Here is a 15,785-nt window from a genome sequence, read left to right on the forward strand (position 1 = left end):
CGAGGATCTATGCTGAATTTTGCACTATCCAACAGCATCATTTTTCCTGGTGCTTTTAGGTTGCAGTGTGTTACCACTTACATTATCCCCCTTGTGGTCCTGAGATGGCCCTCTGAGTGTTTCCAGAATGTGAAGGCCTTGGTTACCTATGGAGAGTGAGATCATCTAAACTGACTGATTCTGATGAGCAGGTGGGGTAGGAAGTGGAGCAGATGCTGTCAGGAAAATCTGAGAAATGAACACTTGATCCTTGTCTAGGAGTCTATTTTGGAAATTGATCAACAGGGTCAAGTTAATTTTCCTCTTTATTTTTTTAGAGGAGAGTGAATTCTCAGCCACCACCCATCTGTGAATTTGTTGAACTGTGGTAGCTTGCGTGTTTCTGTGATGCTGGAAGCTATGCCACTGGTATTTAAAATACCAGCAGAATCTCCCATGATGAACAGGAATCAGAGGACCTTCCAGACTAAGACACACTAGGAAGAAAGACTTGATGCTCTACTTCCTAAAATTAGCCAGTGAAAACTTTGTCTGACTTGCTTGCTTTGGACATGCCATCAGGAAGGATGAATATCGCTAGAGGAGGACATCATGTTTGGGGAAGCAGACGGCCAACAAGGGTGAGGGAGATGCTTGGTGAGAAGGATGGGCACAAGAGCTGCAATGATTGACTTGAACATGTCAGTTATTGAGAGGATGACACAGGACCAGGCAACATTTTATTCTGTCGTGCATAACGTCTCCATTAGTGAGACCTGACTTGATAGCATCTATCTGTGTACCTATCTACCTATGTATCTATCTATCATCTGTCCATCTATCAATTTCTCAGCATAGAATCCCTCGACAAAGGCATCTTTAATGCCTCTAAATGGGTGAGAATTTGCATTGTAGATTCTCTCAAAGAAAAGATAGTTAGGAAAGGAATCAGGAAGTAGGGCTAGGGGAAGGAGGGAGAAGAAAGTGGTGGAGAGGGTGGTTGCCAAGTGTTGCCCTTGCTTATTCTCCTGTATACTCCTTCTAGTCTTACATCTTTTGTTTGCATCAGCAGATCCACTGAGTGGTCACCTCTAGCTGGCTTCACGTCTCCTCAACGGTCACAGCTCCTGCCAAGTAGCCCTCTCACATGACTCTCTCCTCTGGATCAGGTAACTGCTCCCCCTACTGGCATCTCCAGATACAGAAATGTTAATGGTCCTACCATTACTTGCCCTAGGGTCGTGCATTTTCTCTTGTGGTGTCCCTACATCCTGTCTGCCTTTTGTAAATAATCCCTTTATTAAACTCTTCTCAAGTTACCCAGTTTAAGAGTGCTGTCTCTTTCCTGCTTGGACCCTGGCTTTTATGCTTTTATCCTCCATTTTTCTCTTTTTTCTGTGGCTCCTTCTGTTCTACCATTTCACAATTTCCATCCACGTACTCAGTCCTTGTGAAAAGCCAAGCTGACACACATTGATTCAGGAAAGCCTGGAAAATAATTTTGGGCCGGTGATACGTCGTAGTGGGAAAAAATTCTAGGCTTGAGAACCTGGCAAACTTATCCAAGGAATACTGTCTTTGTTCCTCAGCTTCCTTATCTGTAAACAGAGTGAGTCTTGTGCTATAGTTTGAATCTGAAGTTGTGTGTGCTCAATGTCCTCCCCCCCATCCCAATATAACCAGTAAACCAGTTGCTGTGTCATTGATTCCAACTCATGGTGATCCTAAGTGTGTCAAGGTAGAACTGTGCTCCATAAGGTTTTCATTCACTGCTTTTTCAGAAGTAGATCACCAGGACTTTCTACTGAGATCCCTCTGGGTGGACATAGCAGTGAGCATTAACCGTTTGCACTGCTCAGGACTCTCCCTCTAATGTGGACACCATACATTTTCTTTCTTTCTTTTTAAATAATATTTTATTGTGTTTTCAGTGAAGGTTTAAGTTTTACCCAGCAGTTTAGGTTCCCATTCAACAATTTCTACACAAATTTTTCAGTGACATTGGTTATATTCTTCACAATGTGTGAACATTCTCAATATTTTTGTTCTGGTTGTTCCATTTCCATTAATCTAGTTTCCCTGTCCCCTTTCATTCTCACCTTTGTTTTAAAGTAATTGTTGACCATTTGGTCTCATATAGATAATTTTTTAAAGAAGCACAGTACTGATGTGTGATTTTCTTTATTTTGTGATCCAGTCTGTTATTTAGCTAAAAGGTGACTTCAGGAGCTAGTTTTGGTTCAAGGTTTAAAGAGTATCTCAGGGCAATAGTCCCTGCGAGTTCTCTAGTCTCAACTGGTCCAGTAATAGTAAATCTTTTTTTTTTTTTTTTTTTTAAGAAATTTGAGGTTCTGTTCTATATTTTTATCCCATTCTATCAGGGTCCATCTATTGTGGCCTTGATCAAAATTACTGGTAGTGGTAGCTGGGCACCATCTTGTTCTTCTGGTCTAGTGGCAAAGGAGGCAGTTATTCATGGAAGCAATTAGCCACACGTTCCATATCGTCTTCCTATTTCTGACTCTCCTTCTTCTTCTGTTGCTTCAAGCAAACAGAGACCTTGGATGTTACTTGGATGGACACTTGCCACACAAGGTCATACAATATTTGTCCTTTTGTGACTGACTTATTTTACTCAGCATATTGTCTTCAAGTTCCATCCCTATTGTAGCATGTACCGAGACTTCATTCCTTTTACTGGCTGAGTACTATTCCTTTTTATTATGTACCACACTTTGTTTATCCATTCATCGGTTGATGGGCATTTAGGTTGTTTCCATCCTTTGGCTATTGTGAATAGTGCTGTAATGAACATAGGTGTACAAGTCTCTGCTTCCAAATCTTTTTGGTATAAACCCAGGAGTGGAATTGCTGGGTTATATGATAGTTCTATTTTTGTTTTTTTTTAGAAACCACCACACTGTTTTCCACAGTATCTGTACCATTTTGAATTCCCACCAACAATGGATAAGGGTTCCAATTTCCCCACATCCTCGCCAATACATTATTATTATTATTTTTATCCATCCTAGTGGGAGTGAAATTGTATCTCATTGTGGTTTTGATTTGCATCTCTCTAATAGCTATTGATTTTGAGCATCTTTTCATGTGTTTGGTGGCCATTTGAATGTCCTGTTTGGTGAAATGTCTGTTCAAGTCCTTTGCCCATTTTCTGATTGGGTTGTCTTTTTGCTGTTGTTAAAGTTTTATATATATTTTGGTTATTAGATTTTTATCAGATATATGGTTTCCAATGATATTTTCCTAGTTGGTAGCTTATCTTTTCACTTTTTTGGTAAAGTCTTTTGATGAACAGAAGTTGTTAATTTTTATAAGGTCTCATTTATTTATTTTGTCTTTCGCTGTTTGTGCTTTTGTTATTATATTAGATAATCCATTGTTAAAAGCTAGGCCCAACAGCATTGCCCCTGCATTTTTTCCAAGAATTTTATGGTTTTAGTTTGCACATTTAGATCTTTCATCCATTTTGAATTTGTTTTTGTGTATGGTGTGAGGCATAGAGCCTGTTTCATTTTTCCGCATATGGAGATCTCATTTTCCAGACACCATTTATTAGACTCTCCTTTTCCCATTAAGTGGATTTAGCACCCTTGTCAAAAATCAGTGGACCATAGATGTGTGGAGTTATTTCTGGACTGTCATTTCTATTCCATTGGTCTATATGTCTATTTTTATACCAACACCAGGTTGTTTTGATTACTATAGTTGTATAGTATGTTTTAAAATCAGGAAGTATGAGTCCTACTACTTTGTTCTTCTCTTTCAATATTTCTCTAGCTATTCAGGTCCTCTTACCGTTCCATATAAAGTTGAGGATTGGTTTTTCCATTTCTGTAAAGAAGGCTGTTAGAATTTTGATCGGGATTGCATTGAATCTACGGATCACTTTGAGTGGTTTTGACATCTTAACAATATTAAGTCTTCCAATCCATAAACATGGAACATCTTTCCATTTATTTAACTCTTTTTTAATCTGTTTCAGCAGGGTTTATAATTTTCATTGTATAGATCCTTCACATCCCTGATTAAATTTATTCCTAGGTATTTTATTCTCTTAGATGCTATGGTAAATAGAATCATTTCCCTAATTTCCCTTTCAGATTTCTCATTGCTGGTGTAAAGAAGCCCAGCTGATTTTTGTTTGTTGACCTTATGCCCTGCACCTTTACTGAATCCTGCTATTAGCTCTAAAAGTATGTTTGCAGACTCTTTGGGATTTTCTATATATAGGGTCTATCGTCATGAATAGAGATAATTTTACGTTTTCTTTTCCAACCTGGATACCTTTCATTTCTTTCTCTTGTCTCATTGCTTTTGCTAGGACTTCTAAAGCAATATTGAATACAGGTGGTAAAAGTGGGCCCCCCTATCTTTTTCCCGATTTCAAGGGGGAAACTCTCAGTCTTTCTCCCTTAAGTATAATTATGGCTGTTGAGCGTATTGAGGAATTTCCCTTTTATTTCAATCTTCTTTAGGGTTTTCATCAAGAAAGAGTGCTGGATTTTATCAAATGCTTTTTCTGCATCTATAGAAATGATCATATGGTTCTTTTCCTTTGTTCTATTGATGTGGTGTATTAGATTGACTGATTTTCCTAATGTTGAACTCTCCCTGCATTCTTGGAATAAAGCCCGCTTGGTCACAGTGTATGACACTTAATGTGCTGTTGGATTCCATTCACTAGTATTTTGTTGCGTATTCTTACATTTATATTCATATGAGATATAGGCCTTTAGTTTTCTTCTCTTGTGGTGTATTTGTCTGGTTTGGATATCAGGCTTATGTTTGCTTCATAGAATGAATTAGGGAGTATTCCTTCCTTCTCTATCTTTCAGAAAAGTTTAAACAGTATTCATGTCAAGTCTTCTCTAAATGTTTGGTAGAATTCCCCACTGAAGCCATTGGTCCAGGACACATTTTTGTTGGGAGGTTTTTGATCACTGATTTGATCTCTTTACTTTTTATGGGTCTGTTGAGGCTTTCAATTTCCTCTTGAGTAAATTTGGGTAGGTAGCATACTTCTGAGAATTTGTTCATTTCATCTAGCTCTGTTGCCGTAGAGTTGTTCATAATATTCTGTCATAATTCTCTTTATTTCTCTCGGGTCAGTAGTAATGCCCCCGTCTTTCTTTCTTATTTTGGTCATTTTCATCTTTTCTCTTCTTTTCTTTGTCAGTCTAGCTAAAGGTTTGTCAATTTTATTGATCTTTTCAAAGAAACAAATTCTGGTTTTATTGATTCTCTCTATAGTTTTCCTGGTCCCAGTTTCATTTATTTCTGCCCTGATCTTTCTTATTTCCTTTTTTCTGGTATGCTTAGGCTTAGTTTGCTCCCCTCTTCCTACTTCTTAGGGTTGTCTATGTAGGCTGTTGATTTAAGATCTTTCTTCTTTTTTCATGCAGGCATTTATTGCTATAAGTTTCTCTCTGTGTACCGCCTTCTCAGCATCCCATAAGTTTTGGTATGTTACTTTCATTTTCATTTGACTCTAAGAACTTTGTGATTTCTCTTTTGATTTCTTCCTTGACCCACTGGTAGTTTAATAGTGTGTTGTTTAATTTCCATATGTTTGTGTATTTTCCAGTTTTTTCAGTTCGTTATTGATTTCTAGCTTCACTCCATTGTGGTCACAGAAAATACTTTGTATGATTTCAGTCTTTTTAAAATTTATCAGGACCACCTTTGTGAGCTAACATGTCATCTATCCTGGAGAATGATCTATGTGCACTGGGGTAGAATGTATATTGTGCTGTTGTTGGGTGGAGTGTTCTATATATGTCTGTTAAGTCTAATTGGTTTATAGTGTCATTCAGGTCCTCTGTTTCCTTGTTGATCTTCACCATGAATTTTCTTGATGAAGGACTCTTCTTCCACTCTCAGTGGAGCTGACTCCACCCCCACTAAAGCAGGGTTGGACATGTGACTGGGCCTGGTCAATCAACCATTGCTTCACTCTGGAGACAGACTGGTTTAGGGATAACCACATGGCCCATCGAAACACAATGGGGCCCTTCTTGGAAGTGTTGGGCAGATGAGTCTCACCAAGTGTTAGAGCTGCTGAGAGGATATGATTTGAAACCACAGCTGAGTGTTGCCAGGGACCTGAATGACAAAGGGCTGCCTGAGAGTGTGCCCAATTTAGAAGGGACAAGAGTGAGAGACAGAGAGAAAGTGAAAAGGAGATGAGGGAGAAAAACAGAGAGTAGGAGAAAGTGAGAAAGAGAGAAATCAAGTCATGCCATTTCTAAACGGAATGGAAAGAAAATAACTACATCCTGGTTGTTGGCGTTCATTACTCCTCTGATAAAATTTGCTCCATTTCAAGCCTCCTCTTAGGAAACCATCTTGCAGTTTAGGGAGATGAACTAGGGAACCACAACTCCAAAAACCCAGAACAATGATGGTTATGCCAAGTTCATCTGCTGCTGGTCATTGGATTCAATTTTGTGATTAAAGAAATCCCTTTTATAAATTTTACTATTAAAAAAAAATCTATGACCAACTTACCAGTTTCCCAAATGAGAAGCTTGGATGACAACACCCAAAAGACCTTCCTTCCGGGTTAGGCATTTTGGGGCTTAGGGTCACAGCATTAGAATGGGACCATTTTCCACATAAAACATCGAATATTGCTTTTTCTCCCACATAAAGTGAAAGAGAATGCGTATTTTGAAAAAATGTCCCTATATCAGTACGTTCAGAGAAGCCTCCTTCCCTTTATTGCTGCATGGAATTCCACTATATTGAGCATCTGATTTTTGAATAAAAAATAGTCCCTGTCCTAAAGAGCTCATGCTTTAGAGAGAGGGACAGAAATGTTGCACACCCATGAGGCAGGATGGGCCATAACATGCACTTTAACCAAGGTATAAAAACAATAATTCTGGCTGGGGATGTGCCATGGATTGAATTATGTCCCCCTAAAAATGTGTGTGTCAAGTTGGCTGGGCCATGATTCCCAGTATTGTGTAGTTGTCCTCCATTTTGTGATCGTAATTTTATGTTAAAGAGGATTAGGGTAGGATTGTATAATACCCACTACTAAGGTCACATCCCTGATCCAATGTAAAGGGAATTTCCCTAGGGTGTGGGCTGCACCACCTTTTATCTTACAAGAGATAAAGGGAAAAGGAAGCAAGCAGAGAATTGGGGACCTCACACCACCAAGAAAGCAGCACTGGGAGCAGAGCGGTCCTTTGGGACTTGAGGTTCCTGTGCTGAGATGCTCCCAGACCAAGGGAAGACTGATGACAAGGACCTTTCTCCGGAGCCGACAGAGAGAGAAAGACTTCCCCTGGAGCTGACACCCTGAATTTGGACTTGTAGCCTACTGGACTGTGAGAGAAAAAACTTCTCTTTGTTAAAGCCATCCGCTTGTAGTATTTCTGTTATAGCAGCACTAGACGACTAATACAGGATGTAAGAAAGCCTCCAGAGTAAGGGGCATACAAATGAAAGGGGGCCTAACCTGTCACTCACATGTTTAATCATACCAAAATCAATGGTGGTTGCAGCCCCACTTGTCAGCTACAAGCACAGAAAGGCTGTGTGAGGACCCCTCTCGCCTTTACTAAATCCAGATGATACATAATTATTTAATATGGTCGGGTTGTGTATGGGGTATTCACTTCTTAAAGTTTATTTCAATGATGGTTCTTGTGTCCAGACATTGGTAGAGTTTTCTAGCCATATTCAATTATATAGATATTTCTTTTTCAAACCCACCTTCCATTTGTAGGTAACTCCATGTCTAGGTGATTAATATTGACATAGCAACTAACCCAGCACTTAAAAGTATCGATCTGGTGACACACTTTTTTCCTAAAATGCACATGCTATGCACTAAATAAATGATGCTAAAGTATCAGGACATGGTTCATATTGATAATTTGATTTTTTAAATAATTTTATAGCATTAATATAGGCGAAAGGAGCCCTGGTGGTGCAACAGTTAAGAGCTCAGCTACTAACCGAAAGATTGGTGGTTCAAACCCATCCAGTGACTCTGAGGCAGAAAGACCGGGCAATCTGCTTCTGTAAAGATTATAGCCAAGAAAACCCTATGGGGCATTTCTACTCTGTCACGTGGAGTCACTATGAGTAGGAATTGACTTGATGGCACCCAACAACATCATCAATATAGGCAAAGTGGCTAGAATTATTTGAGATGGATACAATTCACTTGAGAGGTGGAGATTATCCACCTCTGTCTATTTCATCTATCTGTTTAATTCTCATCCATTGATTAGCCTTTTCTTTTGAATACTCTTCTCCCAGAAATGCATTGCTAATGCCTTCAGCCTCTCCAAATCTTTGGTCAAATGTCACCTCAATGAGACCTACCCTTCACCCTATTTAAATTTTGAAAGCTCTCTCCCTGCTTTCTGCAAATTCCTGCTGCATTTCCCCCACCCCAATGCCGTAGAGTCTATTCTGACTCATAGCGACCCTATAGGAGAGTGTAGAACTGCCCCCATAGGGTTTCCAAGGAGCAGCTGGTGGACTTGAACTACCAACCTTTTGGTTAGCAGCTGTAGCTCTTAACCACTGCACCACCAGGGCCCCAGGTATTTTCCCCATAAACCCATACCCATTGCTGTCAAGTCAATTCCGATTCATAGTGACCCTATAGGACAGAGTAGATCTGCCCCATAAAATTTCCAAGGAGTGGCTGGTGAATTCGAACTGCCAACCTTTTGGTTAGCAACCAAGCTCTTAATCACTGGCACTAAACCCCACTGACCGCCCCCTCCAAAAAAAAGAAAAACTAAAAAAAACATTGCCATTGAGTTAATTCCAACTCACGGTGACTCTATAGGACAGAGTAGAACTGCCCCAGAGGATATCCAAGTCTGTAAATCTTTACAGAAGCAGACTGCCACACGTCTTTCTCCCATGAAGAAGCTGGTGGGCTCGAACTGTCAACCTTTTGAGCAGCAGCTGAATGCTGCTTCCACTAAGGGCTCCTCCTAGCGCAATAATCACCCTCAAATATCCTAAATCCACCATCTGTCTGTGAGTTTGTTGTACTGGGGTGGCTAGCGTGTTGCTGTGATGCTGGAAGCTATGCCATCAGTATGTCAAATATCAGCGTGGTCACCCATGGTGAACAGGCTTCAGTGGAGCTTCCAGACGAAGAAGAAAGGCCAGGTGACCTACTTCTAAAAATTAGCCAATGGAAAACTTACAATTAGATCACAATGAATAATATCTGATATAATGCAAAGAAAATCCCCCTGGGTTGGAAAGTTACTCAAAATACCCAATGCCCACAACAATGGGCATGAACATACCCATGATCGTGAAGATGGCACAGGACCAGGCAATGTTCTGTTTCGTTGTACATGGGATTACCATGAGTCAGAGCTGACTTAACAGCAGCTAACATCAAAAATGTCTTATATAATTTACTTGTTTATTTTAAAAGTTTTTTTTTTGTTTTGTTTATTATCTGGATTCCCCCAAAAGAATGCAAATTCCTTGTCTGTATTATTCCATAATGTAAACCAACTGTGAACCTTTAAATCAGTCTCTGTTATATAACCCATTGCCACTGAGTCAATTTCAACTCATAACAACCCTATAGGACAGAGTAGAAATGCCCCATACGGTTTCTAAGGCTGTAATCTTTCTGGAAGCAGACTGCCACATCTTTCTTCTGTGGAGAGGCTGGTGGGTTCAAACCACCGACCTTTTGGTTAGCTACCAAGCACTTAACCACTGTGCTATCAGGGCTCCTATCTGTTACATAAAAAAACCAAACCCAAACCCACTGCCGTCAAGTTGATTCTGACTCATAGCGACTCCATAGGACAGAGTATTACTGCCCTATAGGGTTTCCAAGGAGTGCCTGGTGGATTGGAACTGCCAACCTTTTGGTTAGCAGCCAAACTCTTATCTCCTATGCCACCAGGGTTTCCACATCTGTTACATAGAAGGTACTTATTCAAAATTATGAATTGATCTCTCAGGTTTTATTTTCATCTATCATCTACTTAGATCTTTTTCTGTGCAGATGACACATTTTTATGTTCAGGATCTAGCTGTAGCCTTAAGAGACAGCTAACTCTGCTAGTTAATTATTGCAAAGAGAGGAAACATTCTGCAGGTATTCTAAAATAAAAAATGACCACTTTTAGTAAACATCATTCTTGGTAGCATACAAATAAGCTATTTTAACTCCCAAATTAGGTGGCTTATAGGAACAGAAATTATTGTCTCATAGTTCTGGAGGTTAGGAGTCCAAATTCAGGGCTCCTACATCAGCCCGCATTTGTTTTTTTTTTTTTTTTTAATAACTTAAAACAACTACAACAAACTTCGATCTAACAACCCCATCCAGCTACCGTTTTAGTTCTCCAACCTTCTTTTTAAGTCATAATTCTGAAGAAAGTTGCATAGTCCCACCATCTACTCTCTCTCACCTCTATCCCCTAGTCAAATGTTCTAATCTGGCCTTACCCACCCCCACCAACTGAACCTGGTCTTCTACATGGCCACAGCTAGTGGGTATTTCTCAGCTTCTCTGTAGTCTTCCCCTCTCCCCCAGGCCCCCAACACTGTTTCTGCAAAAGGCTCTCTTCTCTTGATTCCCATGTTACCACCTTCTCTTGGATTTCTTGCTAACTCACTGTCTTAGCATCCTGGCGCTGCTATAACAAAGTACTACAGATTAAGTGGTTTATAAGAACAGAAACTGATTGTCTCACAGTTCTTTCTGGAGGCTTGGAGTCCAAATTCAGGGCTCCTACATCAGCCTGCATCTGTTTTTCTTTTATAACACATACTGAAACCTGTAATGATTTCAGCTGTTTTTTGGTTTGCTTGTCAACATCTGAAACATAGGCTTTGAAGGGCTAGGACACAGTGTCTCTGCTCCTAGAACAGTGCCTGACACATATAAGATAATCAGTGTTTGTGAAGGAATGACATTTCCCAAACCTCTAACTGTTAGGGAATAAAATCAAAGCTCGTAATCAATGCATATTGAGTTTTGCATTTTGGAAAATGCCAGAAGATATTTAATTTAATTCACTTTTTTAAGAAACAGCTGCAACAGAAATAGAGCAATTCTAATAGGTCTCTCTACCCTGAAAAGGGGCACCAAACTTTTAGATTGTGAGAAACAAGGAGCGTAATGTAGGGTTGTAAAGGAAAACGAAAGAAAACAAAACAGCCGAACAATCAGTGAGTTAAGTTCAGTAGTTATAGGGGATTTGCAATAATTATATCTGGAACTACCACTATCTCCTACACTAGTCATGTTTTATAACATCCCATAATTACCTAAAGTATGTTTCATAAATGTTAAAATTTATGTGAACACCGAGTGTGCAATTTTAAAAGAGATTAAAACAAACTCTGGCTTTATTCTTTGCTTGCTACGCTCATTTTCTCTTTTCTTGTCTCCCTCATCTCCTAATTTTTACTTTTTTAAATTGCAATGCATATATTAATGTGAGCCAGTGTCTTAGTCACCTAGTGTTGCTCTAACAGAAATACCACAAGTGGATGACTTTAACAAAGAGAAGTTTATTCTCTCACAGTCCAGTAGGCTACAAGTCCAAATTCAGGGCATCAGTTCCAGGAGAAGGCTTTCTCTCTCTGTCAGCTCTGGAGGAAGGTCCTTGTGATGCATCAGTCTTCCCTTGGTCTGGGAGCATCTCAGTGCAGGAACCTCAGGTCCAAAGGACGTGCTCTCCTCCCGGCAGTGCTTTCTTGGTGGTATGAGGTTTCCATGTGTCTCTGCTCGCTTCTCTCTTTTATATCTCAAAAGACATTGGTTTAAGACACTATCTAATCTTCTATACCTCATCAGTATAACTGCCACTAATCCATCTTGTTACATCATGGTGATAGAGTTTACAACACATAAGGAAATCACATCAGATTACAAAACGGTACCCAATCATACAATACTGGGAATCATGACCCAGCCAAGTTGACAGATATTTTTTGGGGACACAATTCAATCCATGACACATAGCCTAAATATTTTCTAGAACTAAGAAATGGAATACATTTTAAAAATTACACTGAATTGATCCCAGAATTGCTGCAGCAGAAAGGCTAAAAGCCACCTTTATGGATGAAAAGCAGCCCCTGATTCCTTAAAGAGAAGACTTCACAGTTAGGACTTATATTTCCGTGACAAAGGGATGTTTCTATGACCTTTTTACTAAATTATGAGTAGACGGTCATTCTATATGAAACAGAGGCTCCTAAGGCTGAGGACCCCAGAACAGTCTAGAGGGCTGTGGTCTAGTAAAACATATTCCAACAGTTGCCAACCCCTTGGGATGAGAGCCGTATCTTATTTATCTTTCTATTGGCCCCAGGGTCTACCACTGCACTCTGCTCATACAAACTCAGTAAATGTTTGTTGATTAATAAATAAATACAACAGTGCCTTAATGGCAAGCATGCTGATTTTGGGGTATAGGCAATTAGAAAAAAGGTAGTCAGCAATTAATACAGTTGATGGTAATTGGAATTATTTCCCCATTTCAAGCAAGTGACTCTGGGGGCTGCTGCAGGTCCAGAGGGAGGGGTTACAAGAAGTAGGGGGAGATGCTTCTATGATGACAATGGTTCCCCAGGAAACTTCAGGGGTCCCCCTTCCCTAGGGATGCCCAGTCACCCATTCATCTTCAGTAGGATCCTCCGCAACACCGGTATGCAAGAGCTAGGAGCACAATCCTCCCTTTCTCTCTCCTCTCTCAGGGCCACACTTGAGTCAGTAGTGGAAAGCCCAACTGCCTTCAGTATGAATATTGACTATATTGAATATGGGCCCCAGTTGTGTGCCACATGTTCCTTGGAATTGACATCTTTGTAACAATGTCAGCCATAATATAACATAGTTTTCTTATAGGTCTTCTCTCTTTGAACTACTGAAAAATTTTTGTACAACTTTGCTTGAACATAAAATGACTCTTACTTGGTGTGAATTAAGATTTGTGTATAAAGTCTCCTTCTGTCCTTGTTTCATTAGTTCATGGTAATTTATACAGCATTGTTGTTATTGTTAGCTACTGTTGAGTGGGCCCCTGACTCATGGCATCCCCATGTACAATGGAAGGAAACACTGCCTGGTCCTGAGACATCCCCATGATTGGTTGCAGATCAGACCATTGTGATTCATAGGGTTTTTACTGCCTGATTTTCAGAACTAGATTGCCAACTAAATGAATACTTTCTTGAATAATTTCTTTTATAAGGATCAACACAAAGCTGGTTCCCATGAGACAGAGGTTAAAGATGTCCCAAATGTCCAACTTTTCCAAACTGCTGTCCCATTCCATCATCTCTAACATTAACTACTCCTTCTCCCGTCAGTCCTCTACCTCCTATCTTTGGATTCTAGAAATTCGCCGCAAAGTCTCACAGAACTCATGAACCATATCTCCCGGAAATGGCTCAGGTAGTTGTGGAGGCTGGCAAGTCCCAAATCTGTGGGTCAGGCATCAGGCTGGGGGCTTCTCCTGAACCATGTGGCTGCAGGGGCTGACAAACCCAAACCGGCAGGTCAGATGACAGGTTGCTGGCTCACCTGGCTGTGGAAGGTGTGAATCAGGTCAGACAATAGGCTGCTGGCTCAAGAAGCAGCAGAAACTGGTGAATCCCAGAATTGACAGGTCAGATGGCGGGCTGCTGACTCAAGTTCCAGGAGCCAGAGGTCAGATGACTATGACCCAGATGTGGGATCCAGAGCGAGAGCGAGGGCAAGAGAGAGACAGCGAGAGAGAAAGAGAGAGAGAGAACTTCCCCAGGGTATTCATATATATTTGATACAGAGCATACCCTCAAGGAAACTCCCCCTACTTGAGAAGGTGATGACTTGAGTCATGCCCTTTAATACGGTAGTGACTGGGGTAAGTGTGGTGATTTGAGTCACACCCTCTAGTAAGGTGATGACTCAAGATACATCCCTAATCCTGCCTCATTAACACAACCACAGGCACGGAGGCTAGGATTCACAACACATCACAAAAATGGAGGATAATTACATCAGATCACAAAATGGAGGACAATTGTACAGCACTGAGAATCATGGCCTAGCTGAGTCAACACTTAACCCGAACCATCACAGGTTCTGTACACCTGATTTGCGCAGTCCTACTCAGTCATTTTGTGTGAGTCTCAAAGACTATGGCTTAAGGGCCATATTAAGTAATTCACTGCACCACAGGCCACCCCCTGGCTCTTCTTCCTAGTCTGTCTTTGTTCAGAAGCTCTGCTGAAACCTGTTCAGCATCATAGCAACACACAAGCCTTCATTGACAGGGGAGTGGTGGCTGCATATGAGGTACATTGACCAGGAATATAGCATTACTTGGCTCAAAATAGAATTATTAAGTAAAATGTGGGCACTGAAATTGTATGGTGGTATTAGTTAGCTGCCAATTGATGCAGAAGATGCATATAATACAATATACATCTAGAAAGTGCGAGTACAAGCTAGAAAACTTTCACGCAGAGAATTTGGCCCTTGAACCTCCAGATTTTTCTCCCCCATAAGTTTTACTCCTAATAGCCCAAACGATGTGTAGTCTTTCCCTATGAAAGGGATGTAGCATCCATGAAGAGCTCACAGCCTGATCTTTATAGAAGATAAACTTGGGATGTTTTCTTTCATTGAAAATAAAAGAAGGTGTTATTCTGATGCTTTTTGATTTTCCACATTTTCTGTAGGAAAATTCACTAGAGACGAGTGGCTATTGGCACTTTGAAATTGCTCTTGGAAAGATCACTGTCGTTTCTAAGCGGCCTCTTTGATTTACTTTTTCTCTCTCCTTGGCCAAGCCGTGTCTCTTGTGGCCCTCTTGTGGCAGCTGCTGGTTTCACTTCTATCTTGCAGAGGAGATATGAGGAGGAGGCCAAAGCCCTTGTGCTGACTTCTTCAGCTGCTGGGAAGTGTGGCTTCATCTGTAAAACAACTGAGCATGTAAACACAAATTGAAATAACTAAGCTGTCATGGATTGAATTGTGTCCTCAAAAAATATCTGTCGACTTGGCTGGGTCATGATTCCCAGTATTGTATGATTGGGTACCATTTTGTAATCTGATGTGATTTCCTGATGTGTTGTAAACTCTGTTACTATGATGTAATACGATGGATTAGCGGCAGTTACACTGATTAGGTATATAAGATTGGATAGTGTCTTAAGCCAATCTCTTTTGAGATATAAAAGAGAGAAGCGAGTAGAGACACATGGGAACCTCATACCACCAAGAAAGCAGTGCCGGGAGCAGAGCACGTCCTTTGGACCTGACGTTCCTGTGCAGAGAAGCTCCCAGACCAAGGGAAGACTGATGAGCCACAGGGACCTTCCTCCAGAGCCTACAGAGAGAGACAGCTTCTCCTGGAGCTGATGCCCTGAATTTGGACTTGTAACCTACCGGACTGTGAGAGAATAAACTTCTCTTTGTTAAAGCCATCCACTTGTGGTATTTCTGTTAGAGCAGCACTAGATGACTGGGACATCAGCTAAAGGAAAACAACAGATACCACGACAGGCAGCATGTTGGGGTTAGTGGTGGTTGCACTGATTTGGATTTGAGACAAGTCAGACATCCCTGAGAAGCTGAAAGCTAAATGTAAGGAGGATTGTCAGGCTCTGAATGGGGCAGAAGGAGATTGGAGAGTCAGGATGGCATCTGCCAAGGCCGCGGTGCAGAACAGAGCTGGGGCACTCCAGGGAGGCTGGGAGGCAGCGTTCTGGGGAGATACTGAGAACTGAGGTCTGTGAGGAGTAAGACCTGCTCACCTTGATTGAGCTCT

Source organism: Trichechus manatus, unplaced genomic scaffold, assembly GCF_000243295.1.
Source record: "Trichechus manatus latirostris isolate Lorelei unplaced genomic scaffold, TriManLat1.0 scaffold00201, whole genome shotgun sequence".
Lineage (NCBI taxonomy): Eukaryota > Metazoa > Chordata > Mammalia > Sirenia > Trichechidae > Trichechus > Trichechus manatus.